The 23187-nt window shown below is 43.9% G+C and overlaps 1 protein-coding gene and 1 pseudogene across 1 annotated transcript in view; one reads left to right on the top strand and one right to left on the bottom strand.

Moving 5' to 3' along the window:
- LOC124595948 (lachesin-like) overlaps positions 1 to 23187 on the top strand; it is a 1154458-nt gene that overhangs the window by 430567 nt on the left and 700704 nt on the right. The window lies entirely within an intron of this gene.
- On the bottom strand, positions 10947 to 11064 carry LOC124556866 (annotated as a pseudogene).

The raw sequence follows: 23187 nt of genomic DNA, 5'->3' as shown, positions 1-23187 counted from the left end.
CTACTCTAATTGATTATTTTTGTGTCCAGAAAATGTGAAGAGTTTTACGTGAGACTCTAAACGTAGTCTTACCTTTCGGGAAGTGTATTGTTTGGAAAATGCGTAGGCCTCAATAGTTTCAGAACTGTAATAAACGCTTCCACCCCTTCGATGGCCGAGGAAAAGTTAGTCGTTAATAATTCCGCCAGACAAGACAGCGCATTACTTATTCATTAAAAAACTCTGAGAGACTATTTCTGGAGATTATTACTACTGACGCTCATATTTTTTCACAGGATAAGCAATGAAGCTTAAGGAAACTTTTACGTGATGTGTGAAGAAAAGCGCTGTCGTTATAAAATTATATGTGATAAAACAGTACTGACAGAATAGACATAATTATGTGCTCCACTTTTGAGCTAATGAAGCACAGTATTCTGCTGGGGTCAGTGTTGGAGCCACTGCTATCTGTATAATATGTAAATAAAAGCCTTGAACTGTTAGTGAAAAGTTGATCATGTATCCAAGTGCAACTTCTGTTATGGGAACCGTCGATTCAAGAGGTCCTGGAAGAGAGCATACTTAAGTCATGCAAACGCATATATCAGTGAAAACAGCGCATTAGTAACACGAGATACAGTAGTTTAGCGCAAGAAAATCACCTAAATCAAATAACATCTTTCTTAAGTGTGACGATCCAATGATAAATTTTGTAGACTGCTATCAATTCTTGGGTGTTGTTATTGATAGGCACGTAATATAGAAGAACACACATAAAACTTGTTAAAAGAATAGGGACTAATATACTCCTAATGAGGAAAACGCACAAAACCGTAGCGACATGTAAACTATGGACAAAAAATAGTGAAAAGTTACTATACAAAGGACTCTACATTAACCAATAAGTATTTGAGATATCATCCCCTACACCAATTTATGTTTATGATAATGATATAAGAATAAGATGTAAGCTCACTGGTTTCCAAATTGCTTTTCAGGATGACTCCTGAGATTTGTATATTAAGTTCAAAACATGTGTTCGGGATGTAAAATGAATATGTGCATAAAAAAGACAAAGACTGCTGCCTTTAGAGGCAAGTATCCAGTCTGAGCAAAAATTAGATTCTAAGTATTCAGTCTGAACAAAAATTATATGATAAACTTGTCGAGCAAGTCTCTCACTTCCTGTTGTATAATTTATGATATTGACCTGGATGTCTATTGGAAAGCTATATGAGGACCAATCTCAATAATATTATTCGTGAAAACAAGGACAGAAACAAGAAACAGATTTTTTAAAGTGATAACACTACAAGTCTTGAAAAGAAGACGGAATCAAAGAGACTAAAGGCTATTGAGTCTGACACCAGAACGAGGATTGCAAGAATAAGGATTACTTATTGTGTAAACCGATTTGCAGAAGTGACATTAACGAACTAAGTGAACCTTCTAGAAGTGATAGAAAAGGATCGCCTACTCTTTGAAACTGGAAGAATAAGAACTACCAACAACGTAATTTTCAAGGGAACTTACATTTGACGCCATCGCCACATCAGTAATAGCTGACGATACATTTTTGTACAATTCTTTTTATACATCTATAGGAATAATGTTGAATTTTCGTATAGCCTAATTAATATTGAAAGGAAAGGGTACAAACATAATATGAACTGCTAGCATGTCGTCGTTCACTGTCAACGTTTCTAAATCCTAAACATTACATGATACGTTTCTTAATGAGAGTTGGTCCATGCAGGAATCAGTGCTATGATTAATTACGTTTAGCCTGTGACTTCCACTGAATAACATCGCAGTCGCAAATCGTTATGCCTTACTCCATTACTAAAGAACATTCACTTGTAATTGACTTCTCGTGCCTGAAACTCCATAAGATGGCTCACTGTTAAAGTCAACCTCTATGCTCTAATGAACAATACATGCTTGGAAACGCTGCTAGCAAATTCTGCAACATTAAATATCACATAGATTTCGTTCCTGGTTTAAATAACATCGTAGTTAGTAACTAACATAATATAATTTACATTTGACGCCGTTGTCATATCAATGATAATTAGTGATAGATTTTTCCAAAATTCTGTTTATATATATTTATGAATATTAATGCTGAATGTTACTGTAGCCTAGTTATTGTTTGTAGTTAGTTGAGAAAGAGGAATATATTTTGTTATTGATGTATTTTATATGTATAATAATGACGAACTACAGAATAGAAATACTTCACTTGTTCCGAAAATGGCTGTTGGATGATATGAGTACTCTACACCTATCGTTCTAATTTCGAGACCCAGGGTACAGACTCTGTAGTGGTAGCATACGATCGTCTGTTTGGTATATTTGGCGTACACGACACACACACACACACACACACACACACACACACACACATATATATATATATATATATATATATATATATATATATATATATATATATATATATATATATATACTCCTGGAAATTGAAATAAGAACACCGTGAATTCATTGTCCCAGGAAGGGGAAACTTTATTGACACATTCCTGGGGTCAGATACATCACATGATCACACTGACAGAACCACAGGCACATAGACACAGGCAACAGAGCATGCACAATGTCGGCACTAGTACAGTGTATATCCACCTTTCGCAGCAATGCAAGCTGCTATTCTCCCATGGAGACGATCGTAGAGATGCTGGATGTAGTCCTGTGGAACGGCTTGCCATGCCATTTCCACCTGGCGCCTCAGTTGGACCAGCGTTCGTGCTGGACGTGCAGACCGCGTGAGACGACGCTTCATCCAGTCCCAAACATGCTCAATGGGGGACAGATCCGGAGATCTTGCTGGCCAGGGTAGTTGACTTACACCTTCTAGAGCAAGTTGGGTGGCACGGGATACATGCGGACGTGCATTGTCCTGTTGGAACAGCAAGTTCCCTTGCCGGTCTAGGAATGGTAGAACGATGGGTTCGATGACAGTTTGGATGTACCGTGCACTATTCAGTGTCCCCTCGACGATCACCAGTGGTGTACGGCCAGTGTAGGAGAACGCTCCCCACACCATGATGCCGGGTGTTGGCCCTGTGTGCCTCGGTCGTATGCAGTCCTGATTGTGGCGCTCACCTGCACGGCCCCAAACACGCATACGACCATCATTGGCACCAAGGCAGAAGCGACTCTCATCGCTGAAGACGACACGTCTCCATTCGTCCCTCCATTCACGCCTGTCGCGACACCACTGGAGGCGGGCTGCACGATGTTGGGGCGTGAGCGGAAGACGGCCTAACGGTGTGCGGGACCGTAGCCCAGCTTCATGGAGACGGTTGCGAAAGGTCCTCGCCGATACCCCAGGAGCAACAGTGTCCCTAATTTGATGGGAAGTGGCGGTGCGGTCCCCTACGGCACTGCGTAGGATCCTACGGTCTTGGCGTGCATCCGTGCGTCGCTGCGGTCCGGTCCCAGGTCGACGGCCACGTGCACCTTCCGCCGACCACTGGCGACAACGTCGATGTACTGTGGAGACCTCATGCCCCACGTGTTGAGCAATTCGGCGGTACGTCCACCCGGCCTCCCGCATGCCCACTATACGCCCTCGCTCAAAGTCCGTCAACTGCACATACGGTTCACGTCCACGCTGTCGCGGCATGCTACCAGTGTTAAAGACTGCGATGGAGCTCCGTATGCCACGGCAAACTGGCTGACACTGACGGCGGCGATGCACAAATGCTGCGCAGCTAGCGCCATTCGACGGCCAACACCGCGGTTCCTGGTGTGTCCGCTGTGCCGTGCGTGTGATCATTGCTTGTACAGCCCTCTCACAGTGTCCGGAGCAAGTATGGTGCGTCTGACACACCGGTGTCAATGTGTTCTTTTTTCCATTTCCAGGAGTATATATATATATATATATATATATATATATATATATATATATATATATATATACTCCTGGAAATGGAAAAAAGAACACATTGACACCGGTGTGTCAGACCCACCATACTTGCTCCGGACACTGCGAGAGGGCTGTACAAGCAATGATCACATGCACGGCACAGCGGACACACCAGGAACCGCGGTGTTGGCCGTCGAATGGCGCTAGCTGCGCGGCATTTGTGCACCGCCGCCGCCAGTGTCAGCCAGTTTGCCGTGGCATACGGAGCTCCATCGCAGTCTTTAACACTGGTAGCATGCCGCGACAGCGTGGACGTGAACCGTATGTGCAGTTGACGGACTTTGAGCGAGGGCGTATAGTGGGCATGCGGGAGGCCGGGTGGACGTACCGCCGAATTGCTCAACACGTGGGGCGTGAGGTCTCCACAGTACATCGATGTTGTCGCCAGTGGTCGGCGGAAGGTGCACGTGCCCGTCGACCTGGGACCGCACCGCAGCGACGCACGGATGCACGCCAAGACCGTAGGATCCTACGCAGTGCCGTAGGGGACCGCACCGCCACTTCCCAGCAAATTAGGGACACTGTTGCTCCTGGGGTATCGGCGAGGACCATTCGCAACCGTCTCCATGAAGCTGGGCTACGGTCCCGCACACCGTTAGGCCGTCTTCCGCTCACGCCCCAACATCGTGCAGCCCGCCCCCAGTGGTGTCGCGACAGGCGTGAATGGAGGGACGAATGGAGACGTGTCGTCTTCAGCGATGAGAGTCGCTTCTGCCTTGGTGCCAATGATGGTCGTATGCGTGTTTGGCGCCGTGCAGGTGAGCGCCACAATCAGGACTGCATACGACCGAGGCACACAGGGCCAACACCCGGCATCATGGTGTGGGGAGCGATCTCCTACACTGGGCATACACCACTGGTGACCGTCGAGGGGACACTGAATAGTGCACGGTACATCCAAACCGTCATCGAACCCATCGTTCTACCATTCCTAGACCGGCAAGGGAACTTGCTGTTCCAACAGGGCAATGCACGTCCGCATATATCCCGTGCCACCCAACGTGCTCTAGAAGGTGTAAGTCAACTACCCTGGCCAGCAAGATCTCCGGATCTGTTCCCCATTGAGCATGTTTGGGACTGGATGAAGCGTCGTCTCACGCGGTCTGCACGTCCAGCACGAACGCTGGTCCAGCTGAGGCGCCAGGTGGAAATGTCATGGCAAGCCGTTCCACAGGACTACATCCAGCATCTCTACGATCGTCTCCATGGGAGAATAGCAGCCTGCATTGCTGCGAAAGGTGGATATAGACTGTACTAGTGCCGACATTGTGCATGCTCTGTTGCCTGTGTCTATGTGCCTGTGGTTCTGTCAGTGTGATCATGTGATTTATCTGACCCCAGGAATGTGTCAATAAAGTTTCCCCTTCCTGGGACAATGAATTCACGGTGTTCTTATTTCAATTTCCAGTCGTATATATATATATATATATATATATATATATATATATATATATATATATATATATTGTGTGTAGTAATTATAAATAGATATTCTCAATATTTTCTTCATAATACTGTCTGTCGTTGTCAGCTAGCATATTTACGAAGTATGCAATTACTCAGAAGGAAATCAAAACAAATATCGCTCTGGAAAAGAAGATGTATCTGTGTAGTATGAAGGTGAATGTAAGATGAAAGTGATAAACGACAGGGTCTATATTCGAGAGAATAATTCACGATCACAGATAAGTCTCACAGGAAACATTGTTACATGATAAATAACATTCGTGGTATTTCCGAATCTGATGTGACGTATATTATGTTTAGAATGGATTTATCAACAGAAGCAAATGATGTGAGATGGTTTCCAGTCCTTTCCTTACCTGTTAACAAAAAAAGAAATTGTTAGTTATACGAATGCCGTAATCACATATTGCAGTCAGCCCTTTAACATGCTGTAGGCCTGTTTATGAATGGTAATGTACTTCTCAGTCATAATCGCACAAACAGAACTACATAATTTTTTCATAACGATAAGTTCTCTGCGAAAATATTTATTAATTCACAGAAATTCTCTTCCTACAACGTTGTCTGTTATATTACTTAATATTTTATTTGTTCCTGTTGTTTCTATTTTGTAGCACAACGTCATAAAATTCAGAAATGTAGATATTACCATAAAATTTGGTATGAATGTATTGCACAGACAGAGATTAATGTCGTTCAGAATTAATTCTGTAGCAATCTCAAATGCAAATATGTACATAAGCTAGTATATTTGCTGAAATACGCTCCTAACTGAGCAGAAACATGTTTAATACAATTTAAATTTTTATAAGCGAGCAGTAGCATCGTACTGCTGTTACATTTAGCGCAGAAAGGTGTTAAGGTGAGTTTGATGGGTCCATGCTGACAATGTTAAGTAGGTCAAGTTTATGAACCTTTAACTCTGGAACCAATAAGGATAACAATCTAAAATTTTTACAAATCACTTATCCACGTTATTTGTGTCTACTGAAGCGGAATTAAGAGATGAGATACAAAAAACTGCAGATATAATTTTTCTACTTATGTGGCATTTTTTATTGTGAATATTTGTATATGTTAGCCCCTAGAAACATAGCTATCAAACAAATACTATGATTGTGAAACAGTGGGTACAGTAGTTAGTACAGTATGTTATGACAAAACATGTCACAAACTTTTATGTAGGTATCACAAGTAGTTCTTGATGGGGAAGTACATAAAGCATAAAAAAGTCTTTTGAGAAAATCGCGTTTCCCATGTTTTAAAATTAAGGCTCAAAAGCACTCAGGAGCCTAGTCAGCATCATGATCTTTGCCACTCTCCTTCTCTAAAAGCTTCTTCCCTCTAGTTAACCTTATTGCTTGGTGGTGAACTCAGCTCCACGCTGTGCCACACCATGGCTCGTCTCGTTTAATAATTTCAACTCTTTTACAGTATGACAGCGTGGGGTAATTTTAAGATTGGTTAAAACACTTATTCTTCCAATATTGCCATCATTAAATGTTAATTCAGCATCAAAAACTCACATTTCAGTGTATTTAACCCTACAAACACATTTTTGGGCATTCTTACCCAGATAATATTACTGAAACATGCAGTGGATTTTGAGTCAATCTACGTAGACACTTTCGACGAAGGTCTAAGTATGTTCTTAAAAATTCACTTCATGGCTTCCATAACCGCTTAAGGAATAAAGTTCTTATGTTCATAATATACCCTGACACTTCAGCCTCGGAATTTACATTATGATTTAGGTCCAGGTGGTGTGACGTATAATTTGATATATATAAATTTTCGGTGCCTACAGTGTCGCGTCTTTCAGTGTCACGCAAATTTTTATTTTTAAAGGGGATCACTTAAGACTATTTCCATGGGTTCGCCCCTCAAATTTGTCCCTCACATCACAAAATTGTCGTCTGATGTAGTACAAACTGAAAAAATAAATTCCTTTTAAAGCACAGTTTCGTATATAATTTGTATTCAAAACCTTACACATGTGTCACAGAACAAATCCTACATCGAGAATACTTTACACAAGTTTAAGGGAAGATAATTATTACAATATTTAAAGAACATCAAAATATGAACAGGCCGAAATGAACAAACAGTACATGAGACTATGTTAATCAATTCAACTGTAAAAAGCTAAGGAGCATATTATTAGCAAAATGAGAAATATGCAAAAGTGAAATGCCAAAATGAGCACTTCTCAATTGGGAGTAAATCAAAACAATCAGAATGGCTGAAAGAGAGCACAGTAATGTGAGCCATAAACGAATAAGAGCTAAGCAACTAAGCAAATAAAAGAATAGGCAAAAATGAGATGCCAACAAAATGAGAGCTGGCCGAACTCCGTCGGCACTTATATACGGTTGCGCTCGTGGCGGCACCTCGCGGCCCGTATGCAACACGCGCGCCTGCGATCGCAATGCACTAATGGTTCAAATGGCTCTGAGCACTATGGGACTTAACATCTGTGGTCATCAGTCCCCTAGAACTTAGAACTACTTAAACCTAACTAACCTAAGGACATCACACACATCCATACCCGAGGCAGGATTCGAACCTGCGACCGTAGCAGTCCCGCGGTTCCGGACTGAGCGCCTAGAACCGCTAGACCACCGCGGCCGGCCGCAATGCACTCTTAGCGCTCGCGGCGGCGTCTAGCGGCCCGTACGCAAGTTGTGCGATTGCTGTCACAGGTCGACCCTTAATCTATGATGTTACAGTGGGCAAAATGAACTATCGGTTTTCTGTCACTTGAGATGTGCTGAGATATGAGACCAAGACTGCTTTCTTCATACTTTCTAAATTATTTATGTTATCCTCGATAGCCATTCCACAGTAGTGCTGAAGCTGATCCATTGTTTTATCTTTCAGATGAATCCTGAGTGGCTTGCCATCTGCAATGTGGTGGTGCGGAGAGCTCGTTTTACTTTTCTGACGCGTGTGCTCATCCTATTTTGTACGTGTCCATTGATTTTCTGTTTCTTTACCTCCACATTTTCACGCAGATTTGATTCAACTAAACTCTTATTGACTTTAGAACGGCATTGGAATGTATTCATGCCAGAAATTTGATAGTTTCGTAGATAACGCAAGTAATGTAATAAAATTAAAATTAAAATATTTCTAAACGTCACAGAAAGGTAAGTTATACATAATTTAGCGAAGAAAAGGGTGAAGAACACTGTATGACCTGTTTCTAAAATGTTAAAACTTTCGTACACGTTTTCTTGAATCATTGCTTTATTTAAAACTCAAATAAGCATACTAGATGAGATTATCAGTGCTATAAGTTGCATCTTGATGTCAAAAACCTCTAGAGAGGACCTCCAGCTTTCATCTTTTCCGTTGTTCAAAGTCAGAAAATATATATCTAACGAAATAAAAATATATGTTCGAAGCTGCAAAACATGCTACACAATTTAATAGTGGCGTACTGTTCGAGGTATTATGTTGATTGCAGCTTTGAAAGGAACAGCTCTAGCGAGGTTACACTGCAGTGCACCAGAATGAGCAAATGCACTACAAAACGCTCTTCGTTGTTTTATTTAAATGTATCAATGTTTCATACATTGTTAGTACTACATGTGAAGCATGGAATCACGCTAGGCAATATCGACATCACATGTGACTAGTGTGTACCTCATTATTCACTTATAATTTCGAGGTTGCAGACCACCTCGAAGTAAAATTTCAAAAATCAATTTATGCCTTAAACATCCTCATGTCATATAAAACTCGCCAATCCTCATCAGGACATATGCACACTTCATTAACGCAGTCATTTACACTCGAACGTGAGTTCTATGCCCTAAAGCAAAAACAATAAAAAGGGACATATTAATTACAGATGATGTAGTTTACTACCCTGTGTGGTTTTCTCAAGTCTGCGTTAGTAAGTTTTTTTTTATCTAACAGCTTATTGAGAAGCAACGATTAAGAAACTGGACTCGTGTTCTGGAAGAACGGCATTCAAATCTTCATCCAACCACTCAGAATTATATCCAGGCTGTGTTGATGGTTCCGAGAGAAAGAAATATACCCAGGCGGGTCCAGTGTCAGTCAACCCTCGAAACAGCACGGAGGCCTGGGATCAGCTGCACGACGAAATCCTGCGATGTCTACAACGCAGTTCCAACGAACTGCGTAACAAAGAGCAGTTGATCAATAGACCAGGGATGTGGCAGTGTGTGCCAAATTGACGGTAGACCGGAGATGAATACTTTTGTTGCTGAACAGCAACGTCGAGATTGGACCATGAATGAAGGGAGGAATTTACTCATCACAGACAAATCCCAATTCTCTTTGCACATTCGTGTGCAGGGAAAGTACTTGCCACCTCAGCCTCTGGATCTTCTTGGAAAGTGGCCCTTGCGGTGGCGGTGTGACATTAGTCAGTGGAGGCATGACGTGGCATGCGCGCACGGAGCATATTTGTTGTTGGCCGTCTGGTTACTGCCAACGCCCATAGACACAGTGATAAGGTAAGGGTTGCCTTTCCAGTGATGCAACAGGTTCAGTTTCCCTCTTCAAGGATGGCAATTCCCGTCGACTAGGAGCTGCTTTGAAGGATTAGATTATTACAGGGAAGATATCCACAGCATGGTCTGTGAATCATGTCAGAGATGGACTGTGACCAAGGAATCTTTAAAATGACTTTCAAAGATTTGTCTTTGCTATTGGTATCCTCTATTTTCTTGTTAGTAATAAGCTTTACTAACAAATCACATATGCCTTGTAAGACGACGTGGTCTCGTAAAGCTTTTAAAATAAACCAAAAGTTATTAACATTCTACGTCTTTATTTTTCATGTCTACATATTTATTTCTCACATTGTCACCCTGTCAGTTTATTGGCACCTCACTGTAGAATGTTCGACTTTGTTGACGGAGCCACAACCTCACCTCTTCTTACACAGCTTAATCACTATCGAAGTGAAGTCCTCGAAGGTGCTCTCTAAGTTTTGAAAACAGACGAAAATCTGATGAGGCCAAGTCGGGACTGAATGGAGGATGATCGATGACAGAGAACCAAAGGCATTGGATTGTTGCAGATGTCGTAGCACTCGTGTGTGGTCTGTCATTGTCTTGCGTAAGGAGAAGGTGCTCCATGTGTGGGCAAACTCTTCGAATTTGAAACTCGATTACAGAACGCTGTTTCTCACGCACAGACATATTTACATTACACACTGACGTGTCACTCGCTGCAAATTGGAGCCCTCTAGCGGCAAATGGCTGCAAATAAGCAGATATAGAACCGTACTAATGCTCGTTTTACTTAAAAAGCATTAATAGATTTACATACAAAAATGTGAGGGATTACTTCTCAGCACGTCCTCATATAGCACTCCGTCTTCAGGCCACAAGTAGCCCTTCGGGACCATCCGACCGCCGTATCATCCTCAGCTGAGGATGCGGATAGGAGGGGAGTGTGGTCAGCACACCGCTCTCCCGGTCGTTATAATGGTTTTCTTTGACCGGAGCCGCTACTGTTCGGTCGAGTAGCTTCTCAATTGGCATCACGAGGCTGAGTGTACCCCGAAAAATGGGAACAGCTCATGACGGCCCGGGTGGTCACCCATCCAAATGCCGGCCACGCCCGACAGCGCTTAACTTCGGTGATCTGACGGGAACTGGTGTATCCACTGCGGCAAGGCCGTTGCCACCCCTCATATAGAGTCATGGAAAAAAATCGCTGCATCAAGAAGGAGCTGTGCGAAGTAAACGAAGGTTGGTAGCCGAATTTATCATCTGAAAGGTGGCGCCTATTCGAATTTCGTGCCAGTCGCATAAGAGTGGTACTTGTAGCGCCGCTGTAGGATGCAAATCAGATTTGCTTGAACTACACAATGTAACGGGCATGAGCGTTAATTACCTTTGAGATAGGATGTGGTGAGTTGTTGTCAGTGAAGAATGCATTTAAGGTAAGAAAGACGTAATTATCAGAATCTCACTGAGTTTGAAAGAGGTCGTGTAAAAGGAGTACGAAAAACTGAAAGATCCTTCTGCGGTACTGAGAAGGACTTGGCAGGAATGTAGCCACTGTACATGACTACTGACAGCGCTGGTCACGAGAATGCACGGTCACAAGAAGGCCGGGTTCCGGACAGCCACGTGGCCCTATCGAGAGTGAGGACCGTCGTTTTCGGCGTAAGGCTCTGGCGCATTGTACTGCATCTGCAGCAGTAATATGAGCATCAGTAGGCGCCACAGTGACACAACGAACAGTTACAAATCGGTTATTTCAAGGACAGCTACGAGCCTGACGTCACGCGGTGTTCATCCCACGGGCCCCAAACCACTGCCATTTGCGACTTCAGTGGTGTAGAGCGAGAGCTCGTTGGGTGGATGTATGTCGTGTTTTCTGATGAAAGCTGGTTCTACCTCGGTGCCAATGATGGCTGTGCGTTGGTTAGAAGGAGTCCACTTGAGGGCCTACAACCAACCTTTTCACGTGCTAGGCCCTCTGGATCTACACCTGGAGTTATGGTCTAGGGTGTGATTTCGTATGATAGCAGGAGCAGTCTTTTGATGACCCCGCGGACCCTGACTGCAAAAATGTCGGTCAATATGGTGATTTGATCTGTTGTGCTGGCATTCATTAACAGCATACCAGGGGGTGTTTTTCAAGAGGATAACACTCGTCCTTATACCGCTCTTGTACCCCTCGTACTTTACAGAGTGTTGACGTGTTGCCGTGGCCTGCTCTATCACCAGATCTGTCCGCAATCGACCACTTGTAGGACATCTTCGGGCGACAAATCTAGCGTCATCAACAAAAACCATTAACCATACCTATATTCACCGACCAGGTGCCAGGGGCATGGAACTCCGTCCCACAAACTGACATCCGGAGCCCATCAAACACAAAACATTCACGTTTGCATGCTTGCATTCAACATTCTGGTGGTTACATCCGCTATTGATGTAACAACACTTCACATTTGCTATGGCTTATCTTTCGCTTACATAAACCTGTGATCTTGCAATGTTAACCACTTCAATATGTTACGTAGACAGACGTATCCCCGAAATTTCATTACTCTACATTAATTATTTTTCTGATTCTGCGATTTTTTCCGTCAGTGTGCTTTCCTTTGCAATGCGATCAGATTTATTTTATTTTTCACCTCTTTATTGTCGTGCTTGGTGATACAATATGCAAATATACTGGACAATACCTTAGTTACTCCCACGGGATCTCACGATAATTCCGCGTAACACCACCCCTATCCTCACTTCTGCGTGTAAATGGGTGTTCTACGTCCACGTGTATCTGCAGGTAGGCCACACTCACCTGAAGCTACTCATTGAGCCCGTAGAACTACCAGGTAGAGTACACCACTGCACACGGCTCTTGTCATCTTCGAAATGTACAGCACATTCATCGTGAAAATATGGATCAAAGGGCAATGCTTGGTCACCTAGAATGTTGACTTAAACCTGGTTGATGTAAATCTGCGGCTTTCGTCAAAGTTGTCACAGAAAGTAAAATCTTCTAGGTCACGCTCCCCTCCAAATTCTCTTACACGATCGAACTTTCGACCCCTCTGCTGGAACCTTCTGCAGGAGCTTGTGGTGTTCCTTGTTACCTTCACCTTGAAGAGGAACACGACTCGGCCTAAAAACTTAAGACATTTTAGCATCCTCGTCCATTTTCATCAAAATGTAGTAGGTCAGGTATATCTGCGGAGAAACCAGAGTTAAACATGAGCAGTCTTGCTTGTCTGGATGGCTTAGTGACTTCCTGTGGGTGTCGTAGGATCCGTAGATGGTTTAGGAGATACGGTGACTTGTGGAAATACTGCAGACAAACCAACGGTGGACATATACACAGTCCTTTGCTCAATCATTCAGCTCAATTCTTACATGAACATGAACAAGTCTTTAATTATTCCATGCGTCTAGTACAGTCTATTTCCTTCTTCGCGTAGTATTCTGCGATTAGCAATAGGCGTAATCACTGCCAGTGGAGCAGACAAGTGAGCAGCTGACACAGTGGTGCGCTGAAACGGCGCTACGATTCGATGACGGTGACGCAGACGCTCGGTGTGGTTGCGGTCCGTAGCAAGGCGGTGACGTCTCGTATTGTGCGGGAGGACGCAGCGTCCCAGCGGCGTGGCGATGGCGCTGTCCGGAGCCGAAGTCTGGACCGACGACTGTAAAGCAGTGGCGTGAAGCTGGCGCAGTTCTAGCTCCCCGGCTAGTCAGTAAGGCGGAGGTCCGTGATTCGTTGCCTGGCGACGGCAGAGCTACAGCGAAGATTCGAGGCCGCATCAGCAGACTCGTATCGACGACTGTCACACAGCAGGCGCTATGCGTGGCCCTACAGCGTTTAAATGTTGGTTCTCGGCGCTGAATTCGCTGAAGGGCTGCGTTTGTGAGTCATTGCGAGACCATCTGGAACAAGGCATTGACCGGGGTTTGGCGTAATTCGCAATGGGCCGAGCTGCAGTTCTCTCTGGTTACCGTTAAGGTTTCGTCACACGGACGACAGTGACGCGGAAGTTGTAGACGTCCACTTAAGTCGAGGGTCACTGACCGATGCCTGCTGATTCCAATGTATGGCCTCGCTACTGTTCTGGTCTCCGAATTCTGCTTCAAGATCGCCTGTAGTTTTGCGCTGTTACAGTAATCTGGATGAGTGGGATTAAGTCGTGATGCGAAGAAACATCGCCAAACCAACACAGAACCACCTCCGTCGTGGACTACACCTTTAGCACACTGCGCGTTAAACGTCTCATTACGACGTGGATGCACTCGGATAGAGGATCTCTCTACACGCCTCCAGTCAACTGCAGCCCACTACCTGTGTTTTTTGACCAGTTGAAGACTTACAGCTTTATCTGCCACTGTGAGAACTGGCCTTTCCGAAGTACTCAACGCTAAATGTCCGTTGCCCGCATTCGTCTTATTCGCTCGGAAATTGGGCCAGATCGATTGTATCTAGTGACATCTGGTTTGACATAGGCCGACAAGAACATGTTTTAATCCGTAAAATGATGACAGTTCGTGTTTTTAACACAGACATGACATTCATCATTGATGATGGTTTTTATCAACTTAGGAAGGCTGAGAACATTGACTAACCACGCCAACTGTTACTCTGCGTCAGTTTTATATTTTAATAGTTTTGACGCTTGTATACAGTAAACAGTCGTATTTAAACAACTGTTTACTGAATGAATTGCCAGTCATATATGGCTATTTTAGCTGTGGTTGCCCCAGTTTTAAAATTATCTGTTTTGTAATTACCAGTAAGAGTCTGACATCGATTGTTATTGATGAGGCGTAACACTCTTCCTGGGTGCGAATGATTTTTTGCAGACACTTTGGATAGTCCTTGTTGATACACCAAGAAGTCAGGATGACCTCGCACTTTTCTTTGTTTAGTGCTAATTGCCACTTTTCACTTGTCACACCATACAGAAATTCTCTCTAGATCATTTTATAATTGGAATTCATCGTCTGATGACTTTATTAGACGGTAAATTACAGCGTCATCTGCAAACAGTCTAAGGGGGCTGCTCAGATTATCACCTAGATCATTTATATAAATCGGGAACAGCAGAGGGCCTCTGGCACTACCTTGCGGAACACCAGATATCACTTCTGTTCTACTCGATGATTTACCGTCAATCACTACTAACTGTGACCTCTTTGAGAGGAAATCACGAATCCAGTGACACAACTGAGACGATACTCCATATGCACGCAATTTGATTAATAGTCGCTTGTGAGGAACGGTATCAAAAGCCTTCTGGAAGTCTGGGAATATGGAATTGACCTAAGATCTCTTGTCGACAGCACTCATTACTTCATGGGAATAAAGAGCTAGCTGTGTTGAAGAAGAACGATATTTTGTGAATCCGTGGTGGTTATGTATCAATAAATCATTTTCTTCGAGGTGATTCATAATGTTCGAGTACAGTATATGCTCCAAAATCCTACTGCAAATTGAAGTCTGTGATATGGGTCTATAATTCAATGGGTTACTCCTATTTCCTTACTTGAATATTGGTGTGACTTGTGGTGCTTTCCAGTCTTTAGGAACAGACCTTTCGTTAAGTAAGTGACTGTATATGATTGCTAATAAAGGCGCTATTGTGTCTGCATATTCTGACAGGAACCTGATTGGTATACCATCTGGGCCGGAAGACCTGCCTTTCTTAAGTGATTTGAGTTGTTTCGCAACACCTAATATATCTACATTTATGTCACTCATGCTAACAGCTGTTCTGGTTTCGAATTCTGGAATATTTACTTCGTCTTCTTTTGTGAAGGAATTACGGAAAACTGTATTTAGTTACTCCGCTTTAGTGGCACCATCATCAGTAACATTTCCATCGCTATCGAGCAGTGACGGTATTGACTGTTATTTGTCACCGGTGTACGTTACATACGAACAGAATCTCTTTGGGTTTTCTACCATATTTTGAGACAATATTTCATTGTGGAAACTATTAAAAGCATGTCGCATTGACGTCCTCACTAAATTTCGAGCTTCCGTGAAACTTAGCCAGTTTTGGGGATTTTGCGTTCTTCTGTTTTTGGCGTACTTTTTTCGTTGCTTCTGCAACAGTGTTATGATGTGCTTTGTGTTCCATAGTGGATCAGTCCCGTCTCCTATTAACTTATACGGTATGAATCTATATATTGCTGTCGATACTGTGTCTTTGAATTTGAGCCATATCTCGTCTACACTTACATAATTACCTTGGAAGGAATGGAGACTCTCTCTTAGGAAGGCATCAAGCGAATTTTTATCTTCTGTTTCAAATAGATATATTTTGCGTTTTTTAGTGGTTTTGGTTGATATGGTTTTCAGCCTCGCTAAAATGACCTTGTGTTCACTAATCCCTGTATCCGCCAAGACGCACTCTAGTAGACCAGGATTATTTGTGGCTAAGAGATCAAGTGTGTTTTCGCAACCATTTGCAATTCGTGTGGGCTCATGAACTAATTGTTCAAAGTAATTCTCAGAGAAAGCATTTGGTACAACTTCGGAAGATGTTTTCTGTCTACCACCGGCTTTGAACATGTATTTTTGCCAACAAATGGAGGGTAGATTGAAGTCTCCATCAATTATAACTGTATGAGTGGGGCACTTATTTGTAATGAGATTCAAGTTGGAGGCATTAAAGTTCCCCTTCATTTACTGATACTCCTGAAGTGTCTCAGTCTAGCTAGTGAGTTCGTAGAAGATGGTATAAGAGATGCACAGTATATGTGGCCTTTCGAGTTTTTCAGAGATTAAGAGAATCCATCCCTAAATTATCTTATTGAGTCGTCGCAAAGGATTTCCGCCCACCTGTTTTGCCGTGAAGCTCTCATGACTGATGACCCTCGCAGCGCCATTGAATTCTCTGGAATGTGCAGTTCAACAACCTGTAATTGTAAGTGATGGTTCAAATGGCTCTGAGCACTATGGGACTTAACATCTATGGTCATCAGTCCCCTAGAACTTAGAACTACTTAAACCTAACTAGCCTAAGGACGTCACACAACACCCAGTCATCACGAGGCAGAGAAAATCCCTGACCCCGCCGGGAATCGAACCCAGGAACCCGGGCGTGGGAAGCGAGAATGTAAGTGATGATGTAGGTAGTTATGTAACTGCCTGTGACTGCCATTATGATGTTTTTATGATGTTTTTATTTGCCAAAACGCCGTACGCTAATAATAATGATACCATATGTCATTTACTAACTCAAAAATTACGACAGAACTCACTCGGAAGGCACCCTGTCGACGACTGACGAGTAAGACACGCAGCAGAGATCTCGTACTTACAATCGTGAAACATCGTAGTTGTTAAAACTTCCTTTGCTTCGATATGATTTGTTTGCCTATTGAAACGACTGATTTACTGTGTAGTACTAGTGTAAGAAATTGCTTATGTCTGGTACGCTTCTCCTAGTACCTGTAGTGGAAAAAGGGGCTGTTATTAATAAATATTTGTTAAACAAAATCACTTGTTTCGGCCCACAACGGCTGCTATTTTCCCACGTAGCGTGCGCTGATGTACCTGCCTCACCACACCGTCTACTTGCAGCGCCAGATGGTCCAGCGATTACTTCAGCTAGCGTGAGAACTGAAATCTTACGCCATGCTTATGCAGTACTTCTTGAGCTCACTCAGTTCTACTGATATCTGCAATCTCGACATAAAATGAAAATTTGGAATGCAAACGAAATAAAAAATGTTTAGAAACTAACAGGTATCTTACAAACATTTATCGATTCGTTGGTTTACTACTAGCTGGAAATTATTCCTCCAGTTAAAGCGTTAGTTCCCACTACCTTCACTTTTCCCACCTTCAAATCCCAGCGCTCAAAAGTGATGAGTGTGATCTTTCAAGGAGTGACAAACGATTTCTCCGGTGAGCTTACCCTCTGGATATTTGGAATTCGGTGAACTTACTTCCTGGATATTTGGAATGATTTTTATAATGAAGTTAAAATCTTCTGGGTTGGTTATTAGGCCGCGTCATGTTTCTTCTAAAATGATCGACGTTTCGAATCCTCTGCTGGGATCTTCCTTAGGATCTTCTAGTGTCCACTATTGCTAGAACACTGTCAGAGACGAGTGTCGCGTCCTCTTATAAAGGGGAAGTTTTCACGCGTTCGAGCTGGAGAAGTGATAGTATTGGTTAAAGCTCATATGGCTACCATTTGTGGGCCATAGACATAGGCTAATATTCCCGCTCTGCTGCAGAAGAAGGGGCGTTGTTAGCTAATCCCCTGTTGATACCATTGGCGGCCCATCGTCATTGGATAGAAAGGCACTATTCCACGCTCACGGTGGAGAAGGGTTATTGGTTGAAATTCCTGCTACCGCTATTGGTTGGTCGTCATCATTGGCTAGATTCGAAACGGACAGAGCAAGAGAAGGGAAATAATATTCAAAAATGGTTCAAATGGTTCTGAACACAATGGGACTTAACATCTGAGGTCATCAGTCCCCTAGAACTTAAAATTACTTAAACCTAACTAACCTAAGGACATCACACACATCCATGCCCGAGGCAGGATTCGAACCTACGACCGTAGCAGTCGCGCAGTTCTGGACTGGAGCGCCTAGAACCGCTTGGCCACAGCGGCTGGCCACCAAAATATTACTGTCCCCCGAGGTGACTTGCAGCGAGTTGTTTATGCCACTCACACACCGCTTCCTTGATTGCGGGGAGCCACGACGCCGGAAGCCTGTAGTTGTCCTCTTTATTGAAATTAGATGTATTCTTAGACATTTCAACTGCTTCTCCGACCTTTCTTCTATAAATGTTTCTTTTCTTAGCCAGTAAACGACGTTATGAAAGTGACGCGGCCTAATAACTCAGAAGATTATAACTTCAGTGACAACGGCCACGAAAGCCTGCAGACTTACATAAAACGATTTTCATAATATTGATCACTACTGCATTCGGGAACTCTGCATGTAATTTGCGCATTATCTTGACACGATCCGAGTAGGCCGCTGTTCATCAAGGTAACTCAGGTAAGCATGGAGAATCTGATTTGGGTCTCCTCATCGTGCGTTGAAGATTGTCTTCATGTACAGACATGCTGACGCTGTCTCTGACGTAACGCATAGATTATTCTATGCAAGGTGTCGTCGGAGAAATGTGTGGTTGTTATTGATTGGCAGGAGGATTTAAATTGCTGCCATAAGTACGGCCACTCACCGTAGGATGACTCTGTTTTATGTGCTGGCAGCTTTCTGTTCGCTTGACTGTGGAACGTACACAGCATGCTTACTCTCAGTTCCCTTCGCCGCATTCAGACCTGCTAGGTACACTTTGTCCATATACTCTTCGTAAGTTACAGTGTAGATGCTTATCTTTCCTGAAGCGGCGTCTCACCACTGAGCTAATTATCACAGCCATAAACCGCGTGACAGTCGCCTTCTCTTACGCTCTCTAGCTTTTGTGATTGTGTAGAATGTTCACGTTTACCATGTTTGCTGTCGTCGTTAGCAGCTATTGACAAATACTGTTGTAAAACAGATGTTGTCCTACTTGAGCACCACGACTGCCGTGTAAATACGTGCCGATGTGGTTACAGAACGAGACAATGCAATGAATTTTTGAAATTTCTAGAAACGATGTTAGTCTACCTTCTTCAGTTCTGTGTAACTACTGGAACTTCAATCGAACCTTGTTAGTGTAGTTGAGCCTTCGTAACCACAATTTGCACACCATCCTACAAAACTTTCTCACGCCTCAAGAAGCACTCCATTAACCGCTCGCTTATTTCAGTCATGTTGTACTATAAATATCTTTTCGCTACAATACGATTCAATACCTCTCCACCAATTATCTTATATACCCACCTAATCCTTATTGTTGCAGCAGCAAATTTGAGAAACTTCTAAAAATGGCTCTGAGCGATATGGGACTTTACATCTGAGGTCATCAGTCCCCTAGAACTTAGAACTACTTAAACCTAACTAACCTAAGGACATCACAAACATCCATGCCCGAGACAGGATTCGAACCTGCGACTGAGAACCTTCTATTCTCTTCTTCTCTCAACTGTTCCCACCCGCGTTTTATTTCCGTACAAGGCTATACTACAGATAAATAGATTCATGAAACACATTTTAACACTTAAATTTATATTCGACATTCGTACATGCCTCTTCTTGGAAAATGCTTGTCTTGCTATTGCGTCTGCATTTTATATGCTTTCTATCTCGACTATTTTTAGGTATTTTCTAACAACGTAACAAATCTACTCACTTTCTTATCTAAGTCTTTCACCATGGCCTGATTCATTTGGATACATCCTATCCGTTCAGCTGAAGTACCAAGTCCTCAAATGCCTCCTAGAGAACTACAGTATCATCGGCAAATCTCAAATCTCTTGTTTCTTCTCCCCGAAAATTTTTTTCCTTGGTTTGTTTTAACGCTCGCTCAATATACAGATTGAACGTAGTCCGAGATAGGCTACAAACCTGTCTCGCTCCCTTCTCAATTATTGCTTCCCTTCTAGGTCATTCATTTCTTACGAGTGCAGCGTGGTTTCCTGTAAAAGTGGAAAAAAGTTCTCGTTCCTTCTATGTCCTTGCTACCTTCAGAATTTCAAAGAGCGTATCGCAGTCAACTTTCTCTAAATCTACAAATGGAATAAAATGCGTTTCCTGAGACTTTCTTTTAAGTTGTGAGGTCAGTGTTGCCTTCCGTTTTAGTTTCTCCGAAACCATAACTGATCTTTCGCTACTTTGAGTTCTGTCTGTCCTTCCGTTCTTTCGCTAGTAATCAGTGTCTTTGTTACTAAACTGAGCGTTCAGTTGTATTTATAGCTGTCAGCACCTGGCTCATTTAAAATAGAATTATTCCGTTCTTTTGGCGGTCTGAGGGTATTTTGTCTGGCTCATGTGTATTTTGCAATGAACCTGCCTAGTATCTTATTAAAATGTCTTTATTTATCTCGAAGTTTTGGCTACTGTTATCGTTAGATATGAGCTCAGAACTTACAAAAGAAGGTTTTCTGTCAGTACTAAAACGTATGCCTAATCGTGGCATCAGCCTACTTAGTTATGAAGTTTTGAAGAAAAGTTCGCACAAGTTACACTTTGCAATCTGCGAGGACGGCTGTCCCTGACAGGACGCCTGATTATGCCACTAGAAAATGGCCTCGGGAACGAAACCGGTCATGGATGTAAGTAAAAACAAAAGTGCAGATGGTGCATACATTTTATTCAAAACAATTATTACAGTTGCGAAATCGCCAACAGAATGTTCCACATGCTAGACAAGAAGTATGTTAGATAGTTCACTCCTCCGTTGGGCAATGGTTGTAGTACTTTCTCTTATAAGTTCTAAGCTTTTTGATATGTGGTAACCGCAGTAGCCGAAACGTCGTCATAAATAAAAAAAAATTCATAAGTGATCCAGACTGTTTTAGTCACATACACTCCTGGAAATGGAAAAAAGAACACAGTGACACCGGTGTGTCAGACCCACCATACTTGGTCCGGACACTGCGAGAGGGCTGTACAAGCAATGATCACACGCACGGCACAGCGGACACACCAGGAACCGCGGTGTTGGCCGTCGAATGGCGCTAGCTGCGCAGCATTTGTGCACCGCCGCCGTCAGTGTCAGCCAGTTTGCCGTGGCATACGGAGCTCCATCGCAGTCTTTAACACTGGTAGCATGCCGCGACAGCGTGGACGTGAACCGTATGTGCAGTTGACGGACTTTGAGCGAGGGCGTATAGTGGGCATGCGGGAGGCCGGGTGGACGTACCGCCGAATTGCTCAACACGTGGGGCGTGAGGTCTCCACAGTACATCGATGTTGTCGCCAGTGGTCGGCGGAAGGTGCACGTGCCCGTCGACCTGGGACCGGACCGCAGCGACGCACGGATGCACGCCAAGACCGTAGGATCCTACGCAGTGCCGTAGGGGACCGCACCGCCACTTCCCAGCAAATTAGGGACACTGTTGCTCCTGGGGTATCGGCGAGGACCATTCGCAACCGTCTCCATGAAGCTGGGCTACGGTCCCGCACACCGTTAGGCCGTCTTCCGCTCACGCCCCAACATCGTGCAGCCCGCCTCCAGTGGTGTCGCGACAGGCGTGAATGGAGGGACGAATGGAGACGTGTCGTCTTCAGCGATGAGAGTCGCTTCTGCCTTGGTGCCAATGATGGTCGTATGCGTGTTTGGCGCCGTGCAGGTGAGCGCCACAATCAGGACTGCATACGACCGAGGCACACAGGGCCAACACCCGGCATCATGGTGTGGGGAGCGATCTCCTACACTGGCCGTACACCACTGGTGATCGTCGAGGGGACACTGAATAGTGCACGGTACATCCAAACCGTCATCGAACCCATCGTTCTTCCATTCCTAGACCGGCAAGGGAACTTGCTGTTCCAACAGGACAATGCACGTCCGCATGTATCCCGTGCCACCCAACGTGCTCTAGAAGGTGTAAGTCAACTACCCTGGCCAGCAAGATCTCCGGATCTGTCCCCCATTGAGCATGTTTGGGACTGGATGAAGCGTCGTCTCACGCGGTCTGCACGTCCAGCACGAACGCTGGTCCAACTGAGGCGCCAGGTGGAAATGGCATGGCAAGCCGTTCCACAGGACTACATCCAGCATCTCTACGATCGTCTCCATGGGAGAATAGCAGCCTGCATTGCTGCGAAAGGTGGATATACACTGTACTAGTGCCTACATTGTGCATGCTCTGTTGCCTGTGTCTATGTGCCTGTGGTTCTGTCAGTGTGATCATGTGATGTATCTGACCCCAGGAATGTGTCAATAAAGTTTCCCCTTCCTGGGACAATGAATTCACGGTGTTCTTATTTCAATTTCCAGGAGTGTAGTATTCAAAAAGATCGCGGCCTCCTACAGGAAATTAATTTTATTTTTTAATTTGTCTCGTGTGTTTGCATACTACACTACTGGCCATTAAAGTTGCTACACCACGAAGATGAAGTGCTACAGACGCGAAATTTAACCGACAGGAAGAAGATGCTTTGATATTCAAATGATTAGCTTTTCAGAGCATTCACACAAGGTTGGCGCCAGTGGCGACACCTACAACGTGCTGACGTGAGGAAAGTTTCCAACCGATGTCTCATACACAAACAGCAGTTGACCGGCGCTGCCTGGTGAAACGTTGTTGTGATGCCTCGTCCAAGGAGGAGAAATGTGTACCATCAAGTTTACGACTTCGATAAAAGTCGAATTGTAGCCTATCGCGATTGCGGTTTATCGTATCGCAACATTGCTGCTCGCGTTGATCGAGATCCAATGACTGTTAGCAGAAT

This window comes from Schistocerca americana, chromosome 1 (genome assembly GCF_021461395.2).
Source record: "Schistocerca americana isolate TAMUIC-IGC-003095 chromosome 1, iqSchAmer2.1, whole genome shotgun sequence".
NCBI lineage: Eukaryota > Metazoa > Arthropoda > Insecta > Orthoptera > Acrididae > Schistocerca > Schistocerca americana.
The sequence above is the reverse complement of the archived record's forward strand: the minus strand, read 5'-3'. Positions and strand labels throughout refer to the sequence as shown.